The sequence below is a fragment of the Lissotriton vulgaris genome, chromosome 1_1, assembly GCF_964263255.1.
Source record: "Lissotriton vulgaris chromosome 1_1, aLisVul1.2, whole genome shotgun sequence".
In the NCBI taxonomy this organism is placed as follows: domain Eukaryota; kingdom Metazoa; phylum Chordata; class Amphibia; order Caudata; family Salamandridae; genus Lissotriton; species Lissotriton vulgaris.
The window spans coordinates 235,551,262-235,577,444 of record NC_141685.1 but is presented as its reverse complement, the minus strand read 5'-3'; the positions used below and the strand labels follow the sequence as shown (position 1 = coordinate 235,577,444).

At 40.2% G+C, this 26,183-nt stretch overlaps 8 non-coding genes across 8 annotated transcripts; all 8 read left to right on the top strand.

Annotated features, from left to right (window-relative positions):
• The first annotated feature begins 1,763 nt into the window (after positions 1 to 1,763).
• TRNAK-CUU (transfer RNA lysine (anticodon CUU)) lies at positions 1,764 to 1,836 on the top strand. Its single transcript has one exon. It is a non-coding gene; the product is annotated as a tRNA-Lys (tRNA).
• Positions 1,837 to 4,920: 3,084 nt separating this feature from the next.
• Positions 4,921 to 4,993, top strand: TRNAK-CUU (transfer RNA lysine (anticodon CUU)). The gene has a single exon. It is a non-coding gene; the product is annotated as a tRNA-Lys (tRNA).
• Positions 4,994 to 11,279: 6,286 nt separating this feature from the next.
• Positions 11,280 to 11,352, top strand: TRNAA-AGC (transfer RNA alanine (anticodon AGC)). The gene has a single exon. It is a non-coding gene; the product is annotated as a tRNA-Ala (tRNA).
• Positions 11,353 to 12,744: 1,392 nt separating this feature from the next.
• TRNAK-CUU (transfer RNA lysine (anticodon CUU)) lies at positions 12,745 to 12,817 on the top strand. The gene has a single exon. It is a non-coding gene; the product is annotated as a tRNA-Lys (tRNA).
• Positions 12,818 to 14,847: 2,030 nt separating this feature from the next.
• TRNAK-CUU (transfer RNA lysine (anticodon CUU)) lies at positions 14,848 to 14,920 on the top strand. The gene has a single exon. It is a non-coding gene; the product is annotated as a tRNA-Lys (tRNA).
• A 4,182-nt stretch (positions 14,921 to 19,102) lies between these two features.
• On the top strand, positions 19,103 to 19,175 carry TRNAA-AGC (transfer RNA alanine (anticodon AGC)). Its single transcript has one exon. It is a non-coding gene; the product is annotated as a tRNA-Ala (tRNA).
• Positions 19,176 to 20,567: 1,392 nt separating this feature from the next.
• On the top strand, positions 20,568 to 20,640 carry TRNAK-CUU (transfer RNA lysine (anticodon CUU)). The gene has a single exon. It is a non-coding gene; the product is annotated as a tRNA-Lys (tRNA).
• Positions 20,641 to 23,946: 3,306 nt separating this feature from the next.
• On the top strand, positions 23,947 to 24,019 carry TRNAK-CUU (transfer RNA lysine (anticodon CUU)). Its single transcript has one exon. It is a non-coding gene; the product is annotated as a tRNA-Lys (tRNA).
• The last annotated feature ends 2,164 nt before the right edge of the window (positions 24,020 to 26,183 follow it).

The window sequence follows — 26,183 nt, the reverse complement described above, 5'->3', positions numbered from 1 at the left end:
TCTGGTGATTATTCTTGCATTAGACATGCAATAACTATCAAAAATGGTATCTCCCTTGGTTTCTCATTGTTGGGAAATTTAACTTCAAGATTAGGTAGGGTATGAGTCCAGATGAACACACCACAATATCACTCATATTCGAGTAGTAAACAGGCCAACCTGAACTGTAAAACATCCCATAAGTGGAGGTAAGGCATAAGTTAGGAGTGAACTGAACACTGTTATGGGCAATTGGACTTCAAATAAAGTGTGGAAGGCAGTGAGGTTACTTTTTTCATGTTATGCAGATTAAACACACAGGGGAATTAGCTCAAATGGTAGAGCGCTCGCTTAGCATGCGAGAGGTAGCGGGATCGATGCCAGCATTCTCCATTATAAAATTTGCATACATTTTATTTTTAACTTGTCATTGCCAAGGTCATTGCAGAGTAAGATGAGAAAAATCACAGATGGCTTTCAAATATGGTCTCATTATAACAACTAAAGTGGTTTAATCAAAAGGGTTCAGGTATTCTTTAGCATGTGAGAGGAATTTGAATTCTTATGCAATCTCAAAATGAAGTTCTCACAACTTCCGTTTTCATTTTCTCTTATTTTTTTTGACACTCTGTCCTCTGAAGGATGTATAAATCTGGCTTTCCTTGCAAAACAAGAGTAGAGGAATATCCAGGATTTGATTTTTTTCACAAAAAGGGATTGGTCTGCATACTGTCTTAAGGAGGGAGCCCGGCTAGCTCAGTCAGTAGAGCATGAGACTCTTAATCTCAGGGTCGTGGGTTCGAGCCCCACGTTGGGCGAAAATGTGTAATTTTTGCTCGACTCTCATAATCTGGTGATTATTCTTGCATTAGACCTGCAATAACTCCCAAAAATTGTCCAGGACTGGATTTCCTTCATAAAAAATGATTAGTCTGCATACCATCTTAGAGTGGGAGCCCGGCTAGCTCAGTCGGTAGAGCATGAGACTTTTAATCTCAGGGTCGTGGGTTCGAGCTCCACGTTGGGCGAAAATGTGTAATTTTTGCTCGACTCTCATAATCTGGTGATTATTCTTGCATTAGACATGCAATAACTATCACAAATGGTATCTCCCTTGGTTTCTCATTGGTGGGAAATTTAACTTCAAGATTAGGTAGGGTATGAGTCTAGATGAACACTCCACAATATCACTCATATTCGAGTAGTAAACAGGCCAACCTGAACTGTAAAACATCCCATAAGTGGAGGTAAGGCATAAGTTAGGAGTGAACTGAACACTGTTATGGGCAATTGGACTTCAAATACAGTGTGGAAGGCAGTGAGGTTACTTTTTTCATGTTATGCAGATTAAACACACAGGGGAATTAGCTCAAATGGTAGAGTGCTCGCTTAGCATGCGAGAGGTAGCGGGATCGATGCCCGCATTCTCCATTATAAAATTTGCATACATTTTATTTTTAACTTGTCATTGCCCATGGTCATTGCAGAGTAAGAACAGAAAAATCACAGATGGCTTTCAAATATGGTCTCATTATAACAACTAAAGTGGTTTAATCAAAAGGGTTCAGGTATTCTTTAGCATGTGAGAGGAATTTGAATTCTTATGCAATCTCAAAATGAAGTTCTCACAACTTCCGTTTTCATTTTCTCTTATTTTTTTTGACACTCTGTCCTCTGAAGGATGTATAAATCTGGCTTTCCTTGCAAAACAAGAGTAGAGGAATATCCAGGATTTGATTTTTTTCACAAAAAGGGATTGGTCTGGATACTGTCTTAAGGAGGGAGCCCGGCTGGCTCAGTCGGTAGAGCATGAGACTCTTAATCTCAGGGTCGTGGGTTCGAGCCCCACGTTGGGCGAAAACGAGTAATTTTTTCCTGAATATTGCATTGACTCTCATAATATGGAGATTAATCTTGCATTAGACCTGCAATAACTCCCAAAAATTGTCCAGGAATGGATTTCCTTCATAAAAAATGATTAGTCTGCATACCATCTTGAAGTGGGAGCCCGGCTAGCTCAGTCGGTAGAGCATGAGACTCTTAATCTCAGGGTCGTGGGTTCGAGCCCCACGTTGGGCGAAAATGAGTAATTTTTGCTAGACTCTCATAATCTGGTGATTATTCTTGCATTAGACATGCAATAACTATCAAAAATGGTATCTCCCTTGGTTTCTCATTGGTGGGAAATTTAACTTCAAGATTAGGTAGGGTATGAGTCTAGATGAACACACCACAATATCACTCATATTCGAGTAGTAAACAGGCCAACCTGAACTGTAAAACATCCCATAAGTGGAGGTAAGGCATAAGTTAGGAGTGAACTGAACACTGTTATGGGCAATTGGACTGCAAATAAAGTGTGGAAGGCAGTGAGGTTACTTTTTTCATGTTATGCAGATTAAACACACAGGGAAATTAGCTCAAATGGTAGAGTGCTCGCTTAGCATGCGAGAGGTAGCGGGATCGATGCCCGCATTCTCCATTATAAAATTTGCATACATTTTATTTTTAACTTGTCATTGCCCATGGTCATTGCAGAGTAAGAACAGAAAAATCACAGATGGCTTTCAAATATGGTCTCAATATAACAACTAAAGTGGTTTAATCAAAAGGGTTCAGGTATTCTTTAGCATGTGAGAAGAATTTGAATTCTTCTGCAATCTCAAAACGAAGTTCTCACAACTTCCATTTTCATTTTCTCTTATTTTTTTTGACACTCTGTCCTCTGAAGGATGTATAAATCTGGCTTTCCTTGCAAAACAAGAGTAGAGGAATATCCAGGATTTGATTTTTTTCACAAAAAGGGATTGGTCTGCATACTGTCTTAAGGAGGGAGCCCGGCTAGCTCAGTCGGTAGAGCATGAGACTCTTAATCTCAGGGTCGTGGGTTCGAGCCCCACTTTGGGCGAAAACGAGTAATTTTTGCCTGAATATTGCATTGACTCTCATAATATGGAGATTAATCTTGCATTAGACCTGCAATAACTCCCAAAAATTGTCCAGGAATGGATTTCCTTCATAAAAAATGATTAGTCTGCATACCATCTTGAAGTGGGAGCCCGGCTAGCTCAGTCGGTAGAGCATGAGGCTCTTAATCCCAGGGTCGTGGGTTCGAGCCCCACGTTGGGCAAAAATGAGTAATTTTTGCTGGACTCTCATAATCTGGTTATTATTCTTGCATTAGACATGCAATAACTATCAAAAATGGTATCTCCCTTGGTTTCTCATTGGTGGGAAATTTAACTTCAAGATTAGGTAGGGTATGAGTCTAGATGAACACACCACAATATCACTCATATTCGAGTAGTAAACAGGCCAACCTGAACTGTAAAACATCCCATAAGTGGAGGTAAGGCATAAGTTAGGAGTGAACTGAACACTGTTATGGGCAATTGGACTGCAAATAAAGTGTGGAAGGCAGTGAGGTTACTTTTTTCATGTTATGCAGATTAAACACTCAGGGGAATTAGCTCAAATGGTAGAGCGCTCGCTTAGCATGCGAGAGGTAGCGAGGTTGATGCCCGCATTCTCCATTGTAAAATTTGCATACATTTTATTTTTAACTTGTCATTGCCCATGGTCATTGCAGAGTAAGAACAGAAAAATCACAGATGGCTTTCAAATATGGTCTCATTATAACAACTAAAGTGGTTTAATCAAAAGGGTTCAGGTATTCTTTAGCATGTGAGAGGAATTTGAATTCTTATGCAATCTCAAAATGAAGTTCTCACAACTTCCGTTTTCATTTTCTCTTATTTTTTTTTGACACTCTGTCCTCTGAAGGATGTATAAATCAGGCCTTCCTTGCAAAACAAGAGTAGAGGAATATCCAGGATATGATTTTTTTCACAAAAAGGGATTGGTCTGCATACTGTCTTAAGGAGGGAGCCCGGCTAGCTCAGTCGGTAGAGCATGAGACTCTTAATCTCAGGGTCGTGGGTTCGAGCCCCACGTTGGGCGAAAACGAGTAATTTTTGCCTGAATATTGCATTGACTCTCATAATATGGAGATTAATCTTGCATTAGACCTGCAATAACTCCCAAAAATTGTCCAGGAATGGATTTCCTTCATAAAAAATGATTAGTCTGCATACCATCTTGAAGTGGGAGCCCGGCTAGCTCAGTCGGTAGAGCATGAGACTCTTAATCTCAGGGTCGTGGGTTTGAGCCCCACGTTGGGCGAAAATGAGTAATTTTTGCTGGACTCTCATAATCTGGTGATTATTCTTGCATTAGACATGCAATAACTATCAAAAATGGTATCTCCCTTGGTTTCTCATTGGTGGGAAATTTAACTTCAAGATTAGGTAGGGTATGAGTCTAGATGAACACACCACAATATCACTCATATTCGAGTAGTAAACAGGCCAACCTGAACTGTAAAACATCCCATAAGTGGAGGTAAGGCATAAGTTAGGAGTGAACTGAACACTGTTATGGGCAATTGGACTGCAAATAAAGTGTGGAAGGCAGTGAGGTTACTTTTTTCATGTTATGCAGATTAAACACTCAGGGGAATTAGCTTAAATGGTAGAGCGCTCGCTTAGCATGCGAGAGGTAGCGGGGTTGATGCCCGCATTCTCCATTATAAAATTTGCATACATTTTATTTTTAACTTGTCATTGCCCATGGTCATTGCAGAGTAAGAACAGAAAAATCACAGATGGCTTTCAAATATGGTCTCATTATAACAACTAAAGTGGTTTAATCAAAAGGGTTCAGGTATTCTTTAGCATGTTTAGAGGAATTTGAATTCTTATGCAATCTCAAAATGAAGTTCTCACAACTTCCGTTTTCATTTTCTCTTATTTTTTTTTTGACACTCTGTCCTCTGAAGGATGTATAAATCAGGCTTTCCTTGCAAAACAAGAGTAGAGGAATATCCAGGATTTGATTTTCTTCACAAAAAGGGATTGGTCTGCATACTGTCTTAAGGAGGGAGCCCGGCTAGCTCAGTTGGTAGAGCATGAGACTCTTAATCTCAGGGTCGTGGGTTCGAGCCCCACGTTGGGCGAAAACGAGTACTTTTTGCCTGAATATTGCATTGACTCTCATAATATGGAGATTAATCTTGCATTAGACCTGCAATAACTCCCAAAAATTGTCCAGGAATGGATTTCCTTCATAAAAAATGATTAGTCTGCATACCATCTTGAAGTGGGAGCCCGGCTAGCTCAGTCGGTAGAGCATGAGACTCTTAATCTCAGGGTTGTGGGTTTGAGCCCCACGTTGGGCGAAAATGAGTAATTTTTGCTGGACTCTCATAATCTGGTGATTATTCTTGCATTAGACATGCAATAACTATCAAAAATGGTATCTCCCTTGGTTTCTCATTGGTGGGAAATTTAACTTCAAGATTAGGTAGGGTATGAGTCTAGATGAACACACCACAATATCACTCATATTCGAGTAGTAAACAGGCCAACCTGAACTGTAAAACATCCCATAAGTGGAGGTAAGGCATAAGTTAGGAGTGAACTGAACACTGTTATGGGCAATTGGACTGCAAATAAAGTGTGGAAGGCAGTGAGGTTACTTTTTTCATGTTATGCAGATTAAACACTCAGGGGAATTAGCTCAAATGGTAGAGCGCTCGCTTAGCATGCGAGAGGTAGCGGGGTAGATGCCCGCATTCTCCATTATAAAATTTGCATACATTTTATTTTGAACTTGTCATTGCCCATGGTCATTGCAGAGTAAGAACAGAAAAATCACAGATGGCTTTCAAATATGGTCTCATTATAACAACTAAAGTGGTTTAATCAAAAGGGTTCAGGTATTCTTTAGCATGTTTAGAGGAATTTGAATTCTTATGCAATCTCAAAATGAAGTTCTCACAACTTCCGTTTTCATTTTCTCTTATTTTTTTTTGACACTCTGTCCTCTGAAGGATGTATAAATCAGGCTTTCCTTGCAAAACAAGAGTAGAGGAATATCCAGGATTTGATTTTCTTCACAAAAAGGGATTGGTCTGCATACTGTCTTAAGGAGGGAGCCCGGCTAGCTCAGTCGGTAGAGCATGAGACTCTTAATCTCAGGGTCGTGGGTTCGAGCCCCACGTTGGGCGAAAACGAGTAATTTTTGCCTGAATATTGCATTGACTCTCATAATATGGAGATTAATCTTGCATTAGACCTGCAATAACTCCCAAAAATTGTCCAGGAATGGATTTCCTTCATAAAAAATGATTAGTCTGCATACCATCTTGAAGTGGGAGCCCGGCTAGCTCAGTCGGTAGAGCATGAGACTCTTAATCTCAGGGTTGTGGGTTTGAGCCCCACGTTGGGCGAAAATGAGTAATTTTTGCTGGACTCTCATAATCTGGTGATTATTCTTGCATTAGACATGCAATAACTATCAAAAATGGTATCTCCCTTGGTTTCTCATTGGTGGGAAATTTAACTTCAAGATTAGGTAGGGTATGAGTCTAGATGAACACACCACAATATCACTCATATTCGAGTAGTAAACAGGCCAACCTGAACTGTAAAACATCCCATAAGTGGAGGTAAGGCATAAGTTAGGAGTGAACTGAACACTGTTATGGGCAATTGGACTGCAAATAAAGTGTGGAAGGCAGTAAGGTTACTTTTTTCATGTTATGCAGATTAAACACTCAGGGGAATTAGCTCAAATGGTAGAGCGCTCGCTTAGCATGCGAGAGGTAGCGGGGTAGATGCCCGCATTCTCCATTATAAAATTTGCATACATTTTATTTTTAACTTGTCATTGCCCATGGTCATTGCAGAGTAAGAACAGAAAAATCACAGATGGCTTTCAAATATGGTCTCATTATAACAACTAAAGTGGTTTAATCAAAAGGGTTCAGGTATTCTTTAGCATGTGAGAGGAATTTGAATTCTTATGCAATCTCAAAATGAAGTTCTCACAACTTCCGTTTTCATTTTCTCTTATTTTTTTTTGACACTCTGTCCTCTGAAGGATGTATAAATCAGGCTTTCCTTGCAAAACAAGAGTAGAGGAATATCCAGGATTTGATTTTCTTCACAAAAAGGGATTGGTCTGCATACTGTCTTAAGGAGGGAGCCCGGCTAGCTCAGTCGGTAGAGCATGAGACTCTTAATCTCAGGGTCGTGGGTTCGAGCCCCACGTTGGGCGAAAACGAGTAATTTTTGCCTGAATATTGCATTGACTCTCATAATATGGAGATTAATCTTGCATTAGACCTGCAATAACTCCCAAAAATTGTCCAGGAATGGATTTCCTTCATAAAAAATGATTAGTCTGCATACCATCTTGAAGTGGGAGCCCGGCTAGCTCAGTCGGTAGAGCATGAGACTCTTAATCTCAGGGTCGTGGGTTTGAGCCCCACGTTGGGCAAAAATGAGTAATTTTTGCTGGACTCTCATAATCTGGTGATTATTCTTGCATTAGACATGCAATAACTATCAAAAATGGTATCTCCCTTGGTTTCTCATTGGTGGGAAATTTAACTTCAAGATTAGGTAGGGTATGAGTCTAGATGAACACACCACAATATCACTCATATTCGAGTAGTAAACAGGCCAACCTGAACTGTAAAACATCCCATAAGTGGAGGTAAGGCATAAGTTAGGAGTGAACTGAACACTGTTTTGGGCAATTGGACTGCAAATAAAGTGTGGAAGGCAGTGAGGTTACTTTTTTCATGTTATGCAGATTAAGCACACAGGGGAATTAGCTCAAATGGTAGAGTGCTCGCTTAGCATGCGAGAGGTAGCGGGATCGATGCCCGCATTCTCCATTATAAAATTTGCATACATTTTATTTTTAACTTGTCATTGCCCATGGTCATTGCAGAGTAAGAACAGAAAAATCACAGATGGCTTTCAAATATGGTCTCAATATAACAACTAAAGTGGTTTAATCAAAAGGGTTCAGGTATTCTTTAGCATGTGAGAGGAATTTGAATTCTTCTGCAATCTCAAAATGAAGTTCTCACAACTTCCATTTTCATTTTCTCTTATTTTTTTTGACACTCTGTCCTCTGAAGGATGTATAAATCTGGCTTTCCTTGCAAAACAAGAGTAGAGGAATATCCAGGATTTGATTTTTTTCACAAAAAGGGATTGTTCTGCATACTGTCTTAAGGAGGGAGCCCGGCTAGCTCAGTCGGTAGAGCATGAGACTCTTAATCTCAGGGTCGTGAGTTCGAGCCCCACGTTGGGCGAAAACGAGTAATTTTTGCCTGAATATTGCATTGACTCTCATAATATGGAGATTAATCTTGCATTAGACCTGCAATAACTCCCAAAAATTGTCCAGGAATGGATTTCCTTCATAAAAAAGGATTAGTCTGCATCCCATCTTGCAGTGGGAGCCCGGCTAGCTCAGTCGGTAGAGCATGAGACTCTTAATCTCAGGGTCGTGGGTTTGAGCCCCACGTTGGGCGAAAATGAGTAATTTTTGCTGGACTCTCATAATCTGGTGATTATTCTTGCATTAGACAGGACACTCTGGCCTCTGAAGGATGTATAAATCTGGCTTTCCTTGCAAAACAAGAGTAGAGGAATATCCAGGATTTGATTTTTTTCACAAAAAGGGATTGGTCTGCATACTGTCTTAAGGAGGGAGCCCGGCTAGCTCAGTCGGTAGAGCATGAGACTCTTAATCTCAGGGTCGTGGGTTCGAGCTCCACGTTGGGCGAAAACGAGTAATTTTTGCCTGAATATTGCATTGACTCTCATAATATGGAGATTAATCTTGCATTAGACCTGCAATAACTCCCAAAAATTGTCCAGGAATGGATTTCCTTCATAAAAAATGATTAGTCTGCATACCATCTTCAAGTGGGAGCCCGGCTAGCTCAGTCGGTAGAGCATGAGACTCTTAATCTCAGGGTCGTGGGTTTGAGCCCCACGTTGGGCGAAAATGAGTAATTTTTGCTGGACTCTCATAATCTGGTGATTATTCTTGCATTAGACATGCAATAACTATCAAAAATGGTATCTCCCTTGGTTTCTCATTGGTGGGAAATTTAACTTCAAGATTAGGTAGGGTATGAGTCTAGATGAACACACCACAATATCACTCATATTCGAGTAGTAAACAGGCCAACCTGAACTGTAAAACATCCCATAAGTGGAGGTAAGGCATAAGTTAGGAGTGAACTGAACACTGTTATGGGCAATTGGACTGCAAATAAAGTGTGGAAGGCAGTGAGGTTACTTTTTTCATGTTATGCAGATTAAACACACAGGGGAATTAGCTCAAATGGTAGAGTGCTCGCTTAGCATGCGAGAGGTAGCGGGATCGATGCCCGCATTCTCCATTATAAAATTTGCATACATTTTATTTTTAACTTGTCATTGCCCATGGTCATTGCAGAGTAAGAACAGAAAAATCACAGATGGCTTTCAAATATGGTCTCAATATAACAACTAAAGTGGTTTAATCAAAAGGGTTCAGGTATTCTTTAGCATGTGAGAGGAATTTGAATTCTTCTGCAATCTCAAAATGAAGTTCTCACAACTTCCATTTTCATTTTCTCTTATTTTTTTTGACACTCTGTCCTCTGAAGGATGTATAAATCTGGCTTGCCTTGCAAAACAAGAGTAGAGGAATATCCAGGATTTGATTTTTTTCACAAAAAGGGATTGGTCTGCATACTGTCTTAAGGAGGGAGCCCGGCTAGCTCAGTCGGTAGAGCATGAGACTCTTAATCTCAGGGTCGTGAGTTCGAGCCCCACGTTGGGCGAAAACGAGTAATTTTTGCCTGAATATTGCATTGACTCTCATAATATGGAGATTAATCTTGCATTAGACCTGCAATAACTCCCAAAAATTATCCAGGAATGGATTTCCTTCATAAAAAATGATTAGTCTGCATACCATCTTGCAGTGGGAGCCCGGCTAGCTCAGTCGGTAGAGCATGAGACTCTTAATCTCAGGGTCGTGGGTTTGAGCCCCACGTTGGGCGAAAATGAGTAATTTTTGCTGGACTCTCATAATCTGGTGATTATTCTTGCATTAGACATGCAATAACTATCAAAAATGGTATCTCCCTTGGTTTCTCATTGGTGGGAAATTTAACTTCAAGATTAGGTAGGGTATGAGTCTAGATGAACACACCACAATATCACTCATATTCGAGTAGTAAACAGGCCAACCTGAACTGTAAAACATCCCATAAGTGGAGGTAAGGCATAAGTTAGGAGTGAACTGAACACTGTTTTGGGCAATTGGACTGCAAATAAAGTGTGGAAGGCAGTGAGGTTACTTTTTTCATGTTATGCAGATTAAACACACAGGGGAATTAGCTCAAATGGTAGAGTGCTCGCTTAGCATGCGAGAGGTAGCGGGATCGATGCCCGCATTCTCCATTATAAAATTTGCATACATTTTATTTTTAACTTGTCATTGCCCATGGTCATTGCAGAGTAAGAACAGAAAAATCACAGATGGCTTTCAAATATGGTCTCAATATAACAACTAAAGTGGTTTAATCAAAAGGGTTCAGGTATTCTTTAGCATGTGAGAGGAATTTGAATTCTTATGCAATCTCAAAATGAAGTTCTCACAACTTCCATTTTCATTTTCTCTTATTTCTTTTGACACTCTGTCCTCTGAAGGATGTATAAATCGGGCTTTCCTTGCAAAACAAGAGTAGAGGAATATCCAGGATTTGATTTTTTTCACAAAAAGGGATTGGTCTGCATACTGTCTTAAGGAGGGAGCCCGGCTAGCTCAGTCGGTAGAGCATGAGACTCTTAATCTCAGGGTCGTGGGTTCGAGCCCCACGTTGGGCGAAAACGAGTAATTTTTGCCTGAATATTGCATTGACTCTCATAATATGGAGATTAATCTTGCATTAGACCTGCAATAACTCCCAAAAATTGTCCAGGAATGGATTTCCTTCATAAAAAATGATTAGTCTGCATACCATCTTGAAGTGGGAGCCCGGCTAGCTCAGTCGGTAAAGCATGAGACTCTTAATCTCAGGGTCGTGGGTTTGAGCCCCACGTTGGGCGAAAATGAGTAATTTTTGCTGGACTCTCATAATCTGGTGATTATTCTTGCATTAGACATGCAATAACTATCAAAAATGGTATCTCCCTTGGTTTCTCATTGGTGGGAAATTTTACTTCAAGATTAGGTAGAGTATGAGTCTAGATGAACACACCACAATATCACTCATAATCGAGTAGTAAACAGGCCAACCTGAACTGTAAAACATCCCATAAGTGGAGGTAAGGCATAAGTTAGGAGTGAACTGAACACTGTTATGGGCAATTGGACTTCAAATAAAGTGTGGAAGGCAGTGAGGTTACTTTTTTCATGTTAGGCAGATTAAACACACAGGGGAATTAGCTCAAATGGTAGAGCGCTCGCTTAGCATGCGAGAGGTAGCGGGATCGATGCCCGCATTCTCCATTATAAAATTTGCATACATTTTATTTTTAACTTGTCATTGCCCATGGTCATTGCAGAGTAAGAACAGAAAAATCACAGATGGCTTTCAAATATGGTCTCATTATAACAACTAAAGTGGTTTAATCAAAAGGGTTCAGGTATTCTTTAGCATGTGAGAGGAATTTGAATTCTTATGCAATCTCAAAATGAAGTTCTCACAACTTCCGTTTTCATTTTCTCTTATTTTTTTTGACACTCTGTCCTCTGAAGGATGTATAAATCTGGCTTTCCTTGCAAAACAAGAGTAGAGGAATATCCAGGATTTGATTTTTTTCACAAAAAGGGATTGGTCTGCATACTGTCTTAAGGAGGGAGCCCGGCTAGCTCAGTCAGTAGAGCATGAGACTCTTAATCTCAGGGTCGTGGGTTCGAGCCCCACGTTGGGCGAAAATGTGTAATTTTTGCTCGACTCTCATAATCTGGTGATTATTCTTGCATTAGACCTGCAATAACTCCCAAAAATTGTCCAGGACTGGATTTCCTTCATAAAAAATGATTAGTCTGCATACCATCTTAGAGTGGGAGCCCGGCTAGCTCAGTCGGTAGAGCATGAGACTTTTAATCTCAGGGTCGTGGGTTCGAGCTCCACGTTGGGCGAAAATGTGTAATTTTTGCTCGACTCTCATAATCTGGTGATTATTCTTGCATTAGACATGCAATAACTATCACAAATGGTATCTCCCTTGGTTTCTCATTGGTGGGAAATTTAACTTCAAGATTAGGTAGGGTATGAGTCTAGATGAACACTCCACAATATCACTCATATTCGAGTAGTAAACAGGCCAACCTGAACTGTAAAACATCCCATAAGTGGAGGTAAGGCATAAGTTAGGAGTGAACTGAACACTGTTATGGGCAATTGGACTTCAAATACAGTGTGGAAGGCAGTGAGGTTACTTTTTTCATGTTATGCAGATTAAACACACAGGGGAATTAGCTCAAATGGTAGAGTGCTCGCTTAGCATGCGAGAGGTAGCGGGATCGATGCCCGCATTCTCCATTATAAAATTTGCATACATTTTATTTTTAACTTGTCATTGCCCATGGTCATTGCAGAGTAAGAACAGAAAAATCACAGATGGCTTTCAAATATGGTCTCATTATAACAACTAAAGTGGTTTAATCAAAAGGGTTCAGGTATTCTTTAGCATGTGAGAGGAATTTGAATTCTTATGCAATCTCAAAATGAAGTTCTCACAACTTCCGTTTTCATTTTCTCTTATTTTTTTTGACACTCTGTCCTCTGAAGGATGTATAAATCTGGCTTTCCTTGCAAAACAAGAGTAGAGGAATATCCAGGATTTGATTTTTTTCACAAAAAGGGATTGGTCTGGATACTGTCTTAAGGAGGGAGCCCGGCTGGCTCAGTCGGTAGAGCATGAGACTCTTAATCTCAGGGTCGTGGGTTCGAGCCCCACGTTGGGCGAAAACGAGTAATTTTTTCCTGAATATTGCATTGACTCTCATAATATGGAGATTAATCTTGCATTAGACCTGCAATAACTCCCAAAAATTGTCCAGGAATGGATTTCCTTCATAAAAAATGATTAGTCTGCATACCATCTTGAAGTGGGAGCCCGGCTAGCTCAGTCGGTAGAGCATGAGACTCTTAATCTCAGGGTTGTGGGTTTTAGCCCCACGTTGGGCGAAAATGAGTAATTTTTGCTGGACTCTCATAATCTGGTGATTATTCTTGCATTAGACATGCAATAACTATCAAAAATGGTATCTCCCTTGGTTTCTCATTGGTGGGAAATTTAACTTCAAGATTAGGTAGGGTATGAGTCTAGATGAACACACCACAATATCACTCATATTCGAGTAGTAAACAGGCCAACCTGAACTGTAAAACATCCCATAAGTGGAGGTAAGGCATAAGTTAGGAGTGAACTGAACACTGTTATGGGCAATTGGACTGCAAATAAAGTGTGGAAGGCAGTGAGGTTACTTTTTTCATGTTATGCAGATTAAACACTCAGGGGAATTAGCTCAAATGGTAGAGCGCTCGCTTAGCATGCGAGAGGTAGCGGGGTAGATGCCCGCATTCTCCATTATAAAATTTGCATACATTTTATTTTTAACTTGTCATTGCCCATGGTCATTGCAGAGTAAGAACAGAAAAATCACAGATGGCTTTCAAATATGGTCTCATTATAACAACTAAAGTGGTTTAATCAAAAGGGTTCAGGTATTCTTTAGCATGTGAGAGGAATTTGAATTCTTATGCAATCTCAAAATGAAGTTCTCACAACTTCCGTTTTCATTTTCTCTTATTTTTTTTTGACACTCTGTCCTCTGAAGGATGTATAAATCAGGCTTTCCTTGCAAAACAAGAGTAGAGGAATATCCAGGATTTGATTTTCTTCACAAAAAGGGATTGGTCTGCATACTGTCTTAAGGAGGGAGCCCGGCTAGCTCAGTCGGTAGAGCATGAGACTCTTAATCTCAGGGTTGTGGGTTCGAGCCCCACGTTGGGCGAAAACGAGTAATTTTTGCCTGAATATTGCATTGACTCTCATAATATGGAGATTAATCTTGCATTAGACCTGCAATAACTCCCAAAAATTGTCCAGGAATGGATTTCCTTCATAAAAAATGATTAGTCTGCATACCATCTTGAAGTGGGAGCCCGGCTAGCTCAGTCGGTAGAGCATGAGACTCTTAATCTCAGGGTCGTGGGTTTGAGCCCCACGTTGGGCAAAAATGAGTAATTTTTGCTGGACTCTCATAATCTGGTGATTATTCTTGCATTAGACATGCAATAACTATCAAAAATGGTATCTCCCTTGGTTTCTCATTGGTGGGAAATTTAACTTCAAGATTAGGTAGGGTATGAGTCTAGATGAACACACCACAATATCACTCATATTCGAGTAGTAAACAGGCCAACCTGAACTGTAAAACATCCCATAAGTGGAGGTAAGGCATAAGTTAGGAGTGAACTGAACACTGTTTTGGGCAATTGGACTGCAAATAAAGTGTGGAAGGCAGTGAGGTTACTTTTTTCATGTTATGCAGATTAAACACACAGGGGAATTAGCTCAAATGGTAGAGTGCTCGCTTAGCATGCGAGAGGTAGCGGGATCGATGCCCGCATTCTCCATTATAAAATTTGCATACATTTTATTTTTAACTTGTCATTGCCCATGGTCATTGCAGAGTAAGAACAGAAAAATCACAGATGGCTTTCAAATATGGTCTCATTATAACAACTAAAGTGGTTTAATCAAAAGGGTTCAGGTATTCTTTAGCATGTGAGAGGAATTTGAATTCTTATGCAATCTCAAAATGAAGTTCTCACAACTTCCGTTTTCATTTTCTCTTATTTTTTTTGACACTCTGTCCTCTGAAGGATGTATAAATCTGGCTTTCCTTGCAAAACAAGAGTAGAGGAATATCCAGGATTTGATTTTTTTCACAAAAAGGGATTGGTCTGGATACTGTCTTAAGGAGGGAGCCCGGCTGGCTCAGTCGGTAGAGCATGAGACTCTTAATCTCAGGGTCGTGGGTTCGAGCCCCACGTTGGGCGAAAACGAGTAATTTTTTCCTGAATATTGCATTGACTCTCATAATATGGAGATTAATCTTGCATTAGACCTGCAATAACTCCCAAAAATTGTCCAGGAATGGATTTCCTTCATAAAAAATGATTAGTCTGCATACCATCTTGAAGTGGGAGCCCGGCTAGCTCAGTCGGTAGAGCATGAGACTCTTAATCTCAGGGTTGTGGGTTTGAGCCCCACGTTGGGCGAAAATGAGTAATTTTTGCTGGACTCTCATAATCTGGTGATTATTCTTGCATTAGACATGCAATAACTATCAAAAATGGTATCTCCCTTGGTTTCTCATTGGTGGGAAATTTAACTTCAAGATTAGGTAGGGTATGAGTCTAGATGAACACACCACAATATCACTCATATTCGAGTAGTAAACAGGCCAACCTGAACTGTAAAACATCCCATAAGTGGAGGTAAGGCATAAGTTAGGAGTGAACTGAACACTGTTATGGGCAATTGGACTGCAAATAAAGTGTGGAAGGCAGTGAGGTTACTTTTTTCATGTTATGCAGATTAAACACTCAGGGGAATTAGCTCAAATGGTAGAGCGCTCGCTTAGCATGCGAGAGGTAGCGGGGTAGATGCCCGCATTCTCCATTATAAAATTTGCATACATTTTATTTTTAACTTGTCATTGCCCATGGTCATTGCAGAGTAAGAACAGAAAAATCACAGATGGCTTTCAAATATGGTCTCATTATAACAACTAAAGTGGTTTAATCAAAAGGGTTCAGGTATTCTTTAGCATGTGAGAGGAATTTGAATTCTTATGCAATCTCAAAATGAAGTTCTCACAACTTCCGTTTTCATTTTCTCTTATTTTTTTTTGACACTCTGTCCTCTGAAGGATGTATAAATCAGGCTTTCCTTGCAAAACAAGAGTAGAGGAATATCCAGGATTTGATTTTCTTCACAAAAAGGGATTGGTCTGCATACTGTCTTAAGGAGGGAGCCCGGCTAGCTCAGTCGGTAGAGCATGAGACTCTTAATCTCAGGGTCGTGGGTTCGAGCCCCACGTTGGGCGAAAACGAGTAATTTTTGCCTGAATATTGCATTGACTCTCATAATATGGAGATTAATCTTGCATTAGACCTGCAATAACTCCCAAAAATTGTCCAGGAATGGATTTCCTTCATAAAAAATGATTAGTCTGCATACCATCTTGAAGTGGGAGCCCGGCTAGCTCAGTCGGTAGAGCATGAGACTCTTAATCTCAGGGTCGTGGGTTTGAGCCCCACGTTGGGCAAAAATGAGTAATTTTTGCTGGACTCTCATAATCTGGTGATTATTCTTGCATTAGACATGCAATAACTATCAAAAATGGTATCTCCCTTGGTTTCTCATTGGTGGGAAATTTAACTTCAAGATTAGGTAGGGTATGAGTCTAGATGAACACACCACAATATCACTCATATTCGAGTAGTAAACAGGCCAACCTGAACTGTAAAACATCCCATAAGTGGAGGTAAGGCATAAGTTAGGAGTGAACTGAACACTGTTTTGGGCAATTGGACTGCAAATAAAGTGTGGAAGGCAGTGAGGTTACTTTTTTCATGTTATGCAGATTAAACACACAGGGGAATTAGCTCAAATGGTAGAGTGCTCGCTTAGCATGCGAGAGGTAGCGGGATCGATGCCCGCATTCTCCATTATAAAATTTGCATACATTTTATTTTTAACTTGTCATTGCCCATGGTCATTGCAGAGTAAGAACAGAAAAATCACAGATGGCTTTCAAATATGGTCTCAATATAACAACTAAAGTGGTTTAATCAAAAGGGTTCAGGTATTCTTTAGCATGTGAGAGGAATTTGAATTCTTCTGCAATCTCAAAATGAAGTTCTCACAACTTCCATTTTCATTTTCTCTTATTTTTTTTGACACTCTGTCCTCTGAAGGATGTATAAATCTGGCTTTCCTTGCAAAACAAGAGTAGAGGAATATCCAGGATTTGATTTTTTTCACAAAAAGGGATTGTTCTGCATACTGTCTTAAGGAGGGAGCCCGGCTAGCTCAGTCGGTAGAGCATGAGACTCTTAATCTCAGGGTCGTGAGTTCGAGCCCCACGTTGGGCGAAAACGAGTAATTTTTGCCTGAATATTGCATTGACTCTCATAATATGGAGATTAATCTTGCATTAGACCTGCAATAACTCCCAAAAATTGTCCAGGAATGGATTTCCTTCATAAAAAAGGATTAGTCTGCATCCCATCTTGCAGTGGGAGCCCGGCTAGCTCAGTCGGTAGAGCATGAGACTCTTAATCTCAGGGTCGTGGGTTTGAGCCCCACGTTGGGCGAAAATGAGTAATTTTTGCTGGACTCTCATAATCTGGTGATTATTCTTGCATTAGACAGGACACTCTGGCCTCTGAAGGATGTATAAATCTGGCTTTCCTTGCAAAACAAGAGTAGAGGAATATCCAGGATTTGATTTTTTTCACAAAAAGGGATTGGTCTGCATACTGTCTTAAGGAGGGAGCCCGGCTAGCTCAGTCGGTAGAGCATGAGACTCTTAATCTCAGGGTCGTGAGTTCGAGCCCCACGTTGGGCGAAAACGAGTAATTTTTGCCTGAATATTGCATTGACTCTCATAATATGGAGATTAATCTTGCATTAGACCTGCAATAACTCCCAAAAATTATCCAGGAATGGATTTCCTTCATAAAAAATGATTAGTCTGCATACCATCTTGCAGTGGGAGCCCGGCTAGCTCAGTCGGTAGAGCATGAGACTCTTAATCTCAGGGTCGTGGGTTTGAGCCCCACGTTGGGCGAAAATGAGTAATTTTTGCTGGACTCTCATAATCTGGTGATTATTCTTGCATTAGACATGCAATAACTATCAAAAATGGTATCTCCCTTGGTTTCTCATTGGTGGGAAATTTAACTTCAAGATTAGGTAGGGTATGAGTCTAGATGAACACACCACAATATCACTCATATTCGAGTAGTAAACAGGCCAACCTGAACTGTAAAACATCCCATAAGTGGAGGTAAGGCATAAGTTAGGAGTGAACTGAACACTGTTTTGGGCAATTGGACTGCAAATAAAGTGTGGAAGGCAGTGAGGTTACTTTTTTCATGTTATGCAGATTAAACACACAGGGGAATTAGCTCAAATGGTAGAGTGCTCGCTTAGCATGCGAGAGGTAGCGGGATCGATGCCCGCATTCTCCATTATAAAATTTGCATACATTTTATTTTTAACTTGTCATTGCCCATGGTCATTGCAGAGTAAGAACAGAAAAATCACAGATGGCTTTCAAATATGGTCTCAATATAACAACTAAAGTGGTTTAATCAAAGGGGTTCAGGTATTCTTTAGCATGTGAGAGGAATTTGAATTCTTATGCAATCTCAAAATGAAGTTCTCACAACTTCCATTTTCATTTTCTCTTATTTCTTTTGACACTCTGTCCTCTGAAGGATGTATAAATCGGGCTTTCCTTGCAAAACAAGAGTAGAGGAATATCCAGGATTTGATTTTTTTCACAAAAAGGGATTGGTCTGCATACTGTCTTAAGGAGGGAGCCCGGCTAGCTCAGTCGGTAGAGCATGAGACTCTTAATCTCAGGGTCGTGGGTTCGAGCCCCACGTTGGGCGAAAACGAGTAATTTTTGCCTGAATATTGCATTGACTCTCATAATATGGAGATTAATCTTGCATTAGACCTGCAATAACTCCCAAAAATTGTCCAGGAATGGATTTCCTTCATAAAAAATGATTAGTCTGCATACCATCTTGAAGTGGGAGCCCGGCTAGCTCAGTCGGTAAAGCATGAGACTCTTAATCTCAGGGTCGTGGGTTTGAGCCCCACGTTGGGCGAAAATGAGTAATTTTTGCTGGACTCTCATAATCTGGTGATTATTCTTGCATTAGACATGCAATAACTATCAAAAATGGTATCTCCCTTGGTTTCTCATTGGTGGGAAATTTTACTTCAAGATTAGGTAGAGTATGAGTCTAGATGAACACACCACAATATCACTCATAATCGAGTAGTAAACAGGCCAACCTGAACTGTAAAACATCCCATAAGTGGAGGTAAGGCATAAGTTAGGAGTGAACTGAACACTGTTATGGGCAATTGGACTTCAAATAAAGTGTGGAAGGCAGTGAGGTTACTTTTTTCATGTTAGGCAGATTAAACACACAGGGGAATTAGCTCAAATGGTAGAGCGCTCGCTTAGCATGCGAGAGGTAGCGGGATCGATGCCCGCATTCTCCATTATAAAATTTGCATACATTTTATTTTTAACTTGTCATTGCCCATGGTCATTGCAGAGTAAGAACAGAAAAATCACAGATGGCTTTCAAATATGGTCTCATTATAACAACTAAAGTGGTTTAATCAAAAGGGTTCAGGTATTCTTTAGCATGTGAGAGGAATTTGAATTCTTATGCAATCTCAAAATGAAGTTCTCACAACTTCCGTTTTCATTTTCTCTTATTTTTTTTGACACTCTGTCCTCTGAAGGATGTATAAATCTGGCTTTCCTTGCAAAACAAGAGTAGAGGAATATCCAGGATTTGATTTTTTTCACAAAAAGGGATTGGTCTGCATACTGTCTTAAGGAGGGAGCCCGGCTAGCTCAGTCAGTAGAGCATGAGACTCTTAATCTCAGGGTCGTGGGTTCGAGCCCCACGTTGGGCGAAAATGTGTAATTTTTGCTCGACTCTCATAATCTGGTGATTATTCTTGCATTAGACCTGCAATAACTCCCAAAAATTGTCCAGGACTGGATTTCCTTCATAAAAAATGATTAGTCTGCATACCATCTTAGAGTGGGAGCCCGGCTAGCTCAGTCGGTAGAGCATGAGACTTTTAATCTCAGGGTCGTGGGTTCGAGCTCCACGTTGGGCGAAAATGTGTAATTTTTGCTCGACTCTCATAATCTGGTGATTATTCTTGCATTAGACATGCAATAACTATCACAAATGGTATCTCCCTTGGTTTCTCATTGGTGGGAAATTTAACTTCAAGATTAGGTAGGGTATGAGTCTAGATGAACACTCCACAATATCACTCATATTCGAGTAGTAAACAGGCCAACCTGAACTGTAAAACATCCCATAAGTGGAGGTAAGGCATAAGTTAGGAGTGAACTGAACACTGTTATGGGCAATTGGACTTCAAATACAGTGTGGAAGGCAGTGAGGTTACTTTTTTCATGTTATGCAGATTAAACACACAGGGGAATTAGCTCAAATGGTAGAGTGCTCGCTTAGCATGCGAGAGGTAGCGGGATCGATGCCCGCATTCTCCATTATAAAATTTGCATACATTTTATTTTTAACTTGTCATTGCCCATGGTCATTGCAGAGTAAGAACAGAAAAATCACAGATGGCTTTCAAATATGGTCTCATTATAACAACTAAAGTGGTTTAATCAAAAGGGTTCAGGTATTCTTTAGCATGTGAGAGGAATTTGAATTCTTATGCAATCTCAAAATGAAGTTCTCACAACTTCCGTTTTCATTTTCTCTTATTTTTTTTGACACTCTGTCCTCTGAAGGATGTATAAATCTGGCTTTCCTTGCAAAACAAGAGTAGAGGAATATCCAGGATTTGATTTTTTTCACAAAAAGGGATTGGTCTGGATACTGTCTTAAGGAGGGAGCCCGGCTGGCTCAGTCGGTAGAGCATGAGACTCTTAATCTCAGGGTCGTGGGTTCGAGCCCCACGTTGGGCGAAAACGAGTAATTTTTTCCTGAATATTGCATTGACTCTCATAATATGGAGATTAATCTTGCATTAGACCTGCAATAACTCCCAAAAATTGTCCAGGAATGGATTTCCTTCATAAAAAATGATTAGTCTGCATACCATCTTGAAGTGGGAGCCCGGCTAGCTCAGTCGGTAGAGCATGAGACTCTTAATCTCAGGGTCGTGGGTTCGAGCCCCACGTTGGGCGAAAATGAGTAATTTTTGCTAGACTCTCATAATCTGGTGATTATTCTTGCATTAGACATGCAATAACTATCAAAAATGGTATCTCCCTTGGTTTCTCATTGGTGGGAAATTTAACTTCAAGATTAGGTAGGGTATGAGTCTAGATGAACACACCACAATATCACTCATATTCGAGTAGTAAACAGGCCAACCTGAACTGTAAAACATCCCATAAGTGGAGGTAAGGCATAAGTTAGGAGTGAACTGAACACTGTTATGGGCAATTGGACTGCAAATAAAGTGTGGAAGGCAGTGAGGTTACTTTTTTCATGTTATGCAGATTAAACACACAGGGAAATTAGCTCAAATGGTAGAGTGCTCGCTTAGCATGCGAGAGGTAGCGGGATCGATGCCCGCATTCTCCATTATAAAATTTGCATACATTTTATTTTTAACTTGTCATTGCCCATGGTCATTGCAGAGTAAGAACAGAGAAATCACAGATGGCTTTCAAATATGGTCTCAATATAACAACTAAAGTGGTTTAATCAAAAGGGTTCAGGTATTCTTTAGCATGTGAGAAGAATTTGAATTCTTCTGCAATCTCAAAACGAAGTTCTCACAACTTCCATTTTCATTTTCTCTTATTTTTTTTGACACTCTGTCCTCTGAAGGATGTATAAATCTGGCTTTCCTTGCAAAACAAGAGTAGAGGAATATCCAGGATTTGATTTTTTTCACAAAAAGGGATTGGTCTGCATACTGTCTTAAGGAGGGAGCCCGGCTAGCTCAGTCGGTAGAGCATGAGACTCTTAATCTCAGGGTCGTGGGTTCGAGCCCCACTTTGGGCGAAAACGAGTAATTTTTGCCTGAATATTGCATTGACTCTCATAATATGGAGATTAATCTTGCATTAGACCTGCAATAACTCCCAAAAATTGTCCAGGAATGGATTTCCTTCCTAAAAAATGATTAGTCTGCATACCATCTTGAAGTGGGAGCCCGGCTAGCTCAGTCGGTAGAGCATGAGACTCTTAATCCCAGGGTCGTGGGTTCGAGCCCCACGTTGGGCAAAAATGAGTAATTTTTGCTGGACTCTCATAATCTGGTTATTATTCTTGCATTAGACATGCAATAACTATCAAAAATGGTATCTCCCTTGGTTTCTCATTGGTGGGAAATTTAACTTCAAGATTAGGTAGGGTATGAGTCTAGATGAACACACCACAATATCACTCATATTCGAGTAGTAAACAGGCCAACCTGAACTGTAAAACATCCCATAAGTGGAGGTAAGGCATAAGTTAGGAGTGAACTGAACACTGTTATGGGCAATTGGACTGCAAATAAAGTGTGGAAGGCAGTGAGGTTACTTTTTTCATGTTATGCAGATTAAACACTCAGGGGAATTAGCTCAAATGGTAGAGCGCTCGCTTAGCATGCGAGAGGTAGCGAGGTTGATGCCCGCATTCTCCATTGTAAAATTTGCATACATTTTATTTTTAACTTGTCATTGCCCATGGTCATTGCAGAGTAAGAACAGAAAAATCACAGATGGCTTTCAAATATGGTCTCATTATAACAACTAAAGTGGTTTAATCAAAAGGGTTCAGGTATTCTTTAGCATGTGAGAGGAATTTGAATTCTTATGCAATCTCAAAATGAAGTTCTCACAACTTCCGTTTTCATTTTCTCTTATTTTTTTTTGACACTCTGTCCTCTGAAGGATGTATAAATCAGGCCTTCCTTGCAAAACAAGAGTAGAGGAATATCCAGGATATGATTTTTTTCACAAAAAGGGATTGGTCTGCATACTGTCTTAAGGAGGGAGCCCGGCTAGCTCAGTCGGTAGAGCATGAGACTCTTAATCTCAGGGTCGTGGGTTCGAGCCCCACGTTGGGCGAAAACGAGTAATTTTTGCCTGAATATTGCATTGACTCTCATAATATGGAGATTAATCTTGCATTAGACCTGCAATAACTCCCAAAAATTGTCCAGGAATGGATTTCCTTCATAAAAAATGATTAGTCTGCATACCATCTTGAAGTGGGAGCCCGGCTAGCTCAGTCGGTAGAGCATGAGACTCTTAATCTCAGGGTCGTGGGTTCGAGCCCCACGTTGGGCGAAAACGAGTAATTTTTGCCTGAATATTGCATTGACTCTCATAATATGGAGATTAATCTTGCATTAGACCTGCAATAACTCCCAAAAATTGTCCAGGAATGGATTTCCTTCATAAAAAATGATTAGTCTGCATACCATCTTGAAGTGGGAGCCCGGCTAGCTCAGTCGGTAGAGCATGAGACTCTTAATCTCAGGGTCGTGGGTTTGAGCCCCACGTTGGGCGAAAATGAGTAATTTTTGCTGGACTCTCATAATCTGGTGATTATTCTTGCATTAGACATGCAATAACTATCAAAAATGGTATCTCCCTTGGTTTCTCATTGGTGGGAAATTTAACTTCAAGATTAGGTAGGGTATGAGTCTAGATGAACACACCACAATATCACTCATATTCGAGTAGTAAACAGGCCAACCTGAACTGTAAAACATCCCATAAGTGGAGGTAAGGCATAAGTTAGGAGTGAACTGAACACTGTTATGGGCAATTGGACTGCAAATAAAGTGTGGAAGGCAGTGAGGTTACTTTTTTCATGTTATGCAGATTAAACACTCAGGGGAATTAGCTTAAATGGTAGAGCGCTCGCTTAGCATGCGAGAGGTAGCGGGGTTGATGCCCGCATTCTCCATTATAAAATTTGCATACATTTTATTTTTAACTTGTCATTGCCCATGGTCATTGCAGAGTAAGAACAGAAAAATCACAGATGGCTTTCAAATATGGTCTCATTATAACAACTAAAGTGGTTTAATCAAAAGGGTTCAGGTATTCTTTAGCATGTTTAGAGGAATTTGAATTCTTATGCAATCTCAAAATGAAGTTCTCACAACTTCCGTTTTCATTTTCTCTTATTTTTTTTTTGACACTCTGTCCTCTGAAGGATGTATAAATCAGGCTTTCCTTGCAAAACAAGAGTAGAGGAATATCCAGGATTTGATTTTCTTCACAAAAAGGGATTGGTCTGCATACTGTCTTAAGGAGGGAGCCCGGCTAGCTCAGTTGGTAGAGCATGAGACTCTTAATCTCAGGGTCGTGGGTTCGAGCCCCACGTTGGGCGAAAACGAGTACTTTTTGCCTGAATATTGCATTGACTCTCATAATATGGAGATTAATCTTGCATTAGACCTGCAATAACTCCCAAAAATTGTCCAGGAATGGATTTCCTTCATAAAAAATGATTAGTCTGCATACCATCTTGAAGTGGGAGCCCGGCTAGCTCAGTCGGTAGAGCATGAGACTCTTAATCTCAGGGTTGTGGGTTTGAGCCCCACGTTGGGCGAAAATGAGTAATTTTTGCTGGACTCTCATAATCTGGTGATTATTCTTGCATTAGACATGCAATAACTATCAAAAATGGTATCTCCCTTGGTTTCTCATTGGTGGGAAATTTAACTTCAAGATTAGGTAGGGTATGAGTCTAGATGAACACACCACAATATCACTCATATTCGAGTAGTAAACAGGCCAACCTGAACTGTAAAACATCCCATAAGTGGAGGTAAGGCATAAGTTAGGAGTGAACTGAACACTGTTATGGGCAATTGGACTGCAAATAAAGTGTGGAAGGCAGTGAGGTTACTTTTTTCATGTTATGCAGATTAAACACTCAGGGGAATTAGCTCAAATGGTAGAGCGCTCGCTTAGCATGCGAGAGGTAGCGGGGTAGATGCCCGCATTCTCCATTATAAAATTTGCATACATTTTATTTTTAACTTGTCATTGCCCATGGTCATTGCAGAGTAAGAACAGAAAAATCACAGATGGCTTTCAAATATGGTCTCATTATAACAACTAAAGTGGTTTAATCAAAAGGGTTCAGGTATTCTTTAGCATGTTTAGAGGAATTTGAATTCTTATGCAATCTCAAAATGAAGTTCTCACAACTTCCGTTTTCATTTTCTCTTATTTTTTTTTTGACACTCTGTCCTCTGAAGGATGTATAAATCAGGCTTTCCTTGCAAAACAAGAGTAGAGGAATATCCAGGATTTGATTTTCTTCACAAAAAGGGATTGGTCTGCATACTGTCTTAAGGAGGGAGCCCGGCTAGCTCAGTCGGTAGAGCATGAGACTCTTAATCTCAGGGTCGTGGGTTCGAGCCCCACGTTGGGCGAAAACGAGTAATTTTTGCCTGAATATTGCATTGACTCTCATAATATGGAGATTAATCTTGCATTAGACCTGCAATAACTCCCAAAAATTGTCCAGGAATGGATTTCCTTCATAAAAAATGATTAGTCTGCATACCATCTTGAAGTGGGAGCCCGGCTAGCTCAGTCGGTAGAGCATGAGACTCTTAATCTCAGGGTTGTGGGTTTGAGCCCCACGTTGGGCGAAAATGAGTAATTTTTGCTGGACTCTCATAATCTGGTGATTATTCTTGCATTAGACATGCAATAACTATCAAAAATGGTATCTCCCTTGGTTTCTCATTGGTGGGAAATTTAACTTCAAGATTAGGTAGGGTATGAGTCTAGATGAACACACCACAATATCACTCATATTCGAGTAGTAAACAGGCCAACCTGAACTGTAAAACATCCCATAAGTGGAGGTAAGGCATAAGTTAGGAGTGAACTGAACACTGTTATGGGCAATTGGACTGCAAATAAAGTGTGGAAGGCAGTGAGGTTACTTTTTTCATGTTATGCAGATTAAACACTCAGGGGAATTAGCTCAAATGGTAGAGCGCTCGCTTAGCATGCGAGAGGTAGCGGGGTAGATGCCCGCATTCTCCATTATAAAATTTGCATACATTTTATTTTTAACTTGTCATTGCCCATGGTCATTGCAGAGTAAGAACAGAAAAATCACAGATGGCTTTCAAATATGGTCTCATTATAACAACTAAAGTGGTTTAATCAAAAGGGTTCAGGTATTCTTTAGCATGTGAGAGGAATTTGAATTCTTATGCAATCTCAAAATGAAGTTCTCACAACTTCCGTTTTCATTTTCTCTTATTTTTTTTTGACACTCTGTCCTCTGAAGGATGTATAAATCAGGCTTTCCTTGCAAAACAAGAGTAGAGGAATATCCAGGATTTGATTTTCTTCACAAAAAGGGATTGGTCTGCATACTGTCTTAAGGAGGGAGCCCGGCTAGCTCAGTCGGTAGAGCATGAGACTCTTAATCTCAGGGTCGTGGGTTCGAGCCCCACGTTGGGCGAAAACGAGTAATTTTTGCCTGAATATTGCATTGACTCTCATAATATGGAGATTAATCT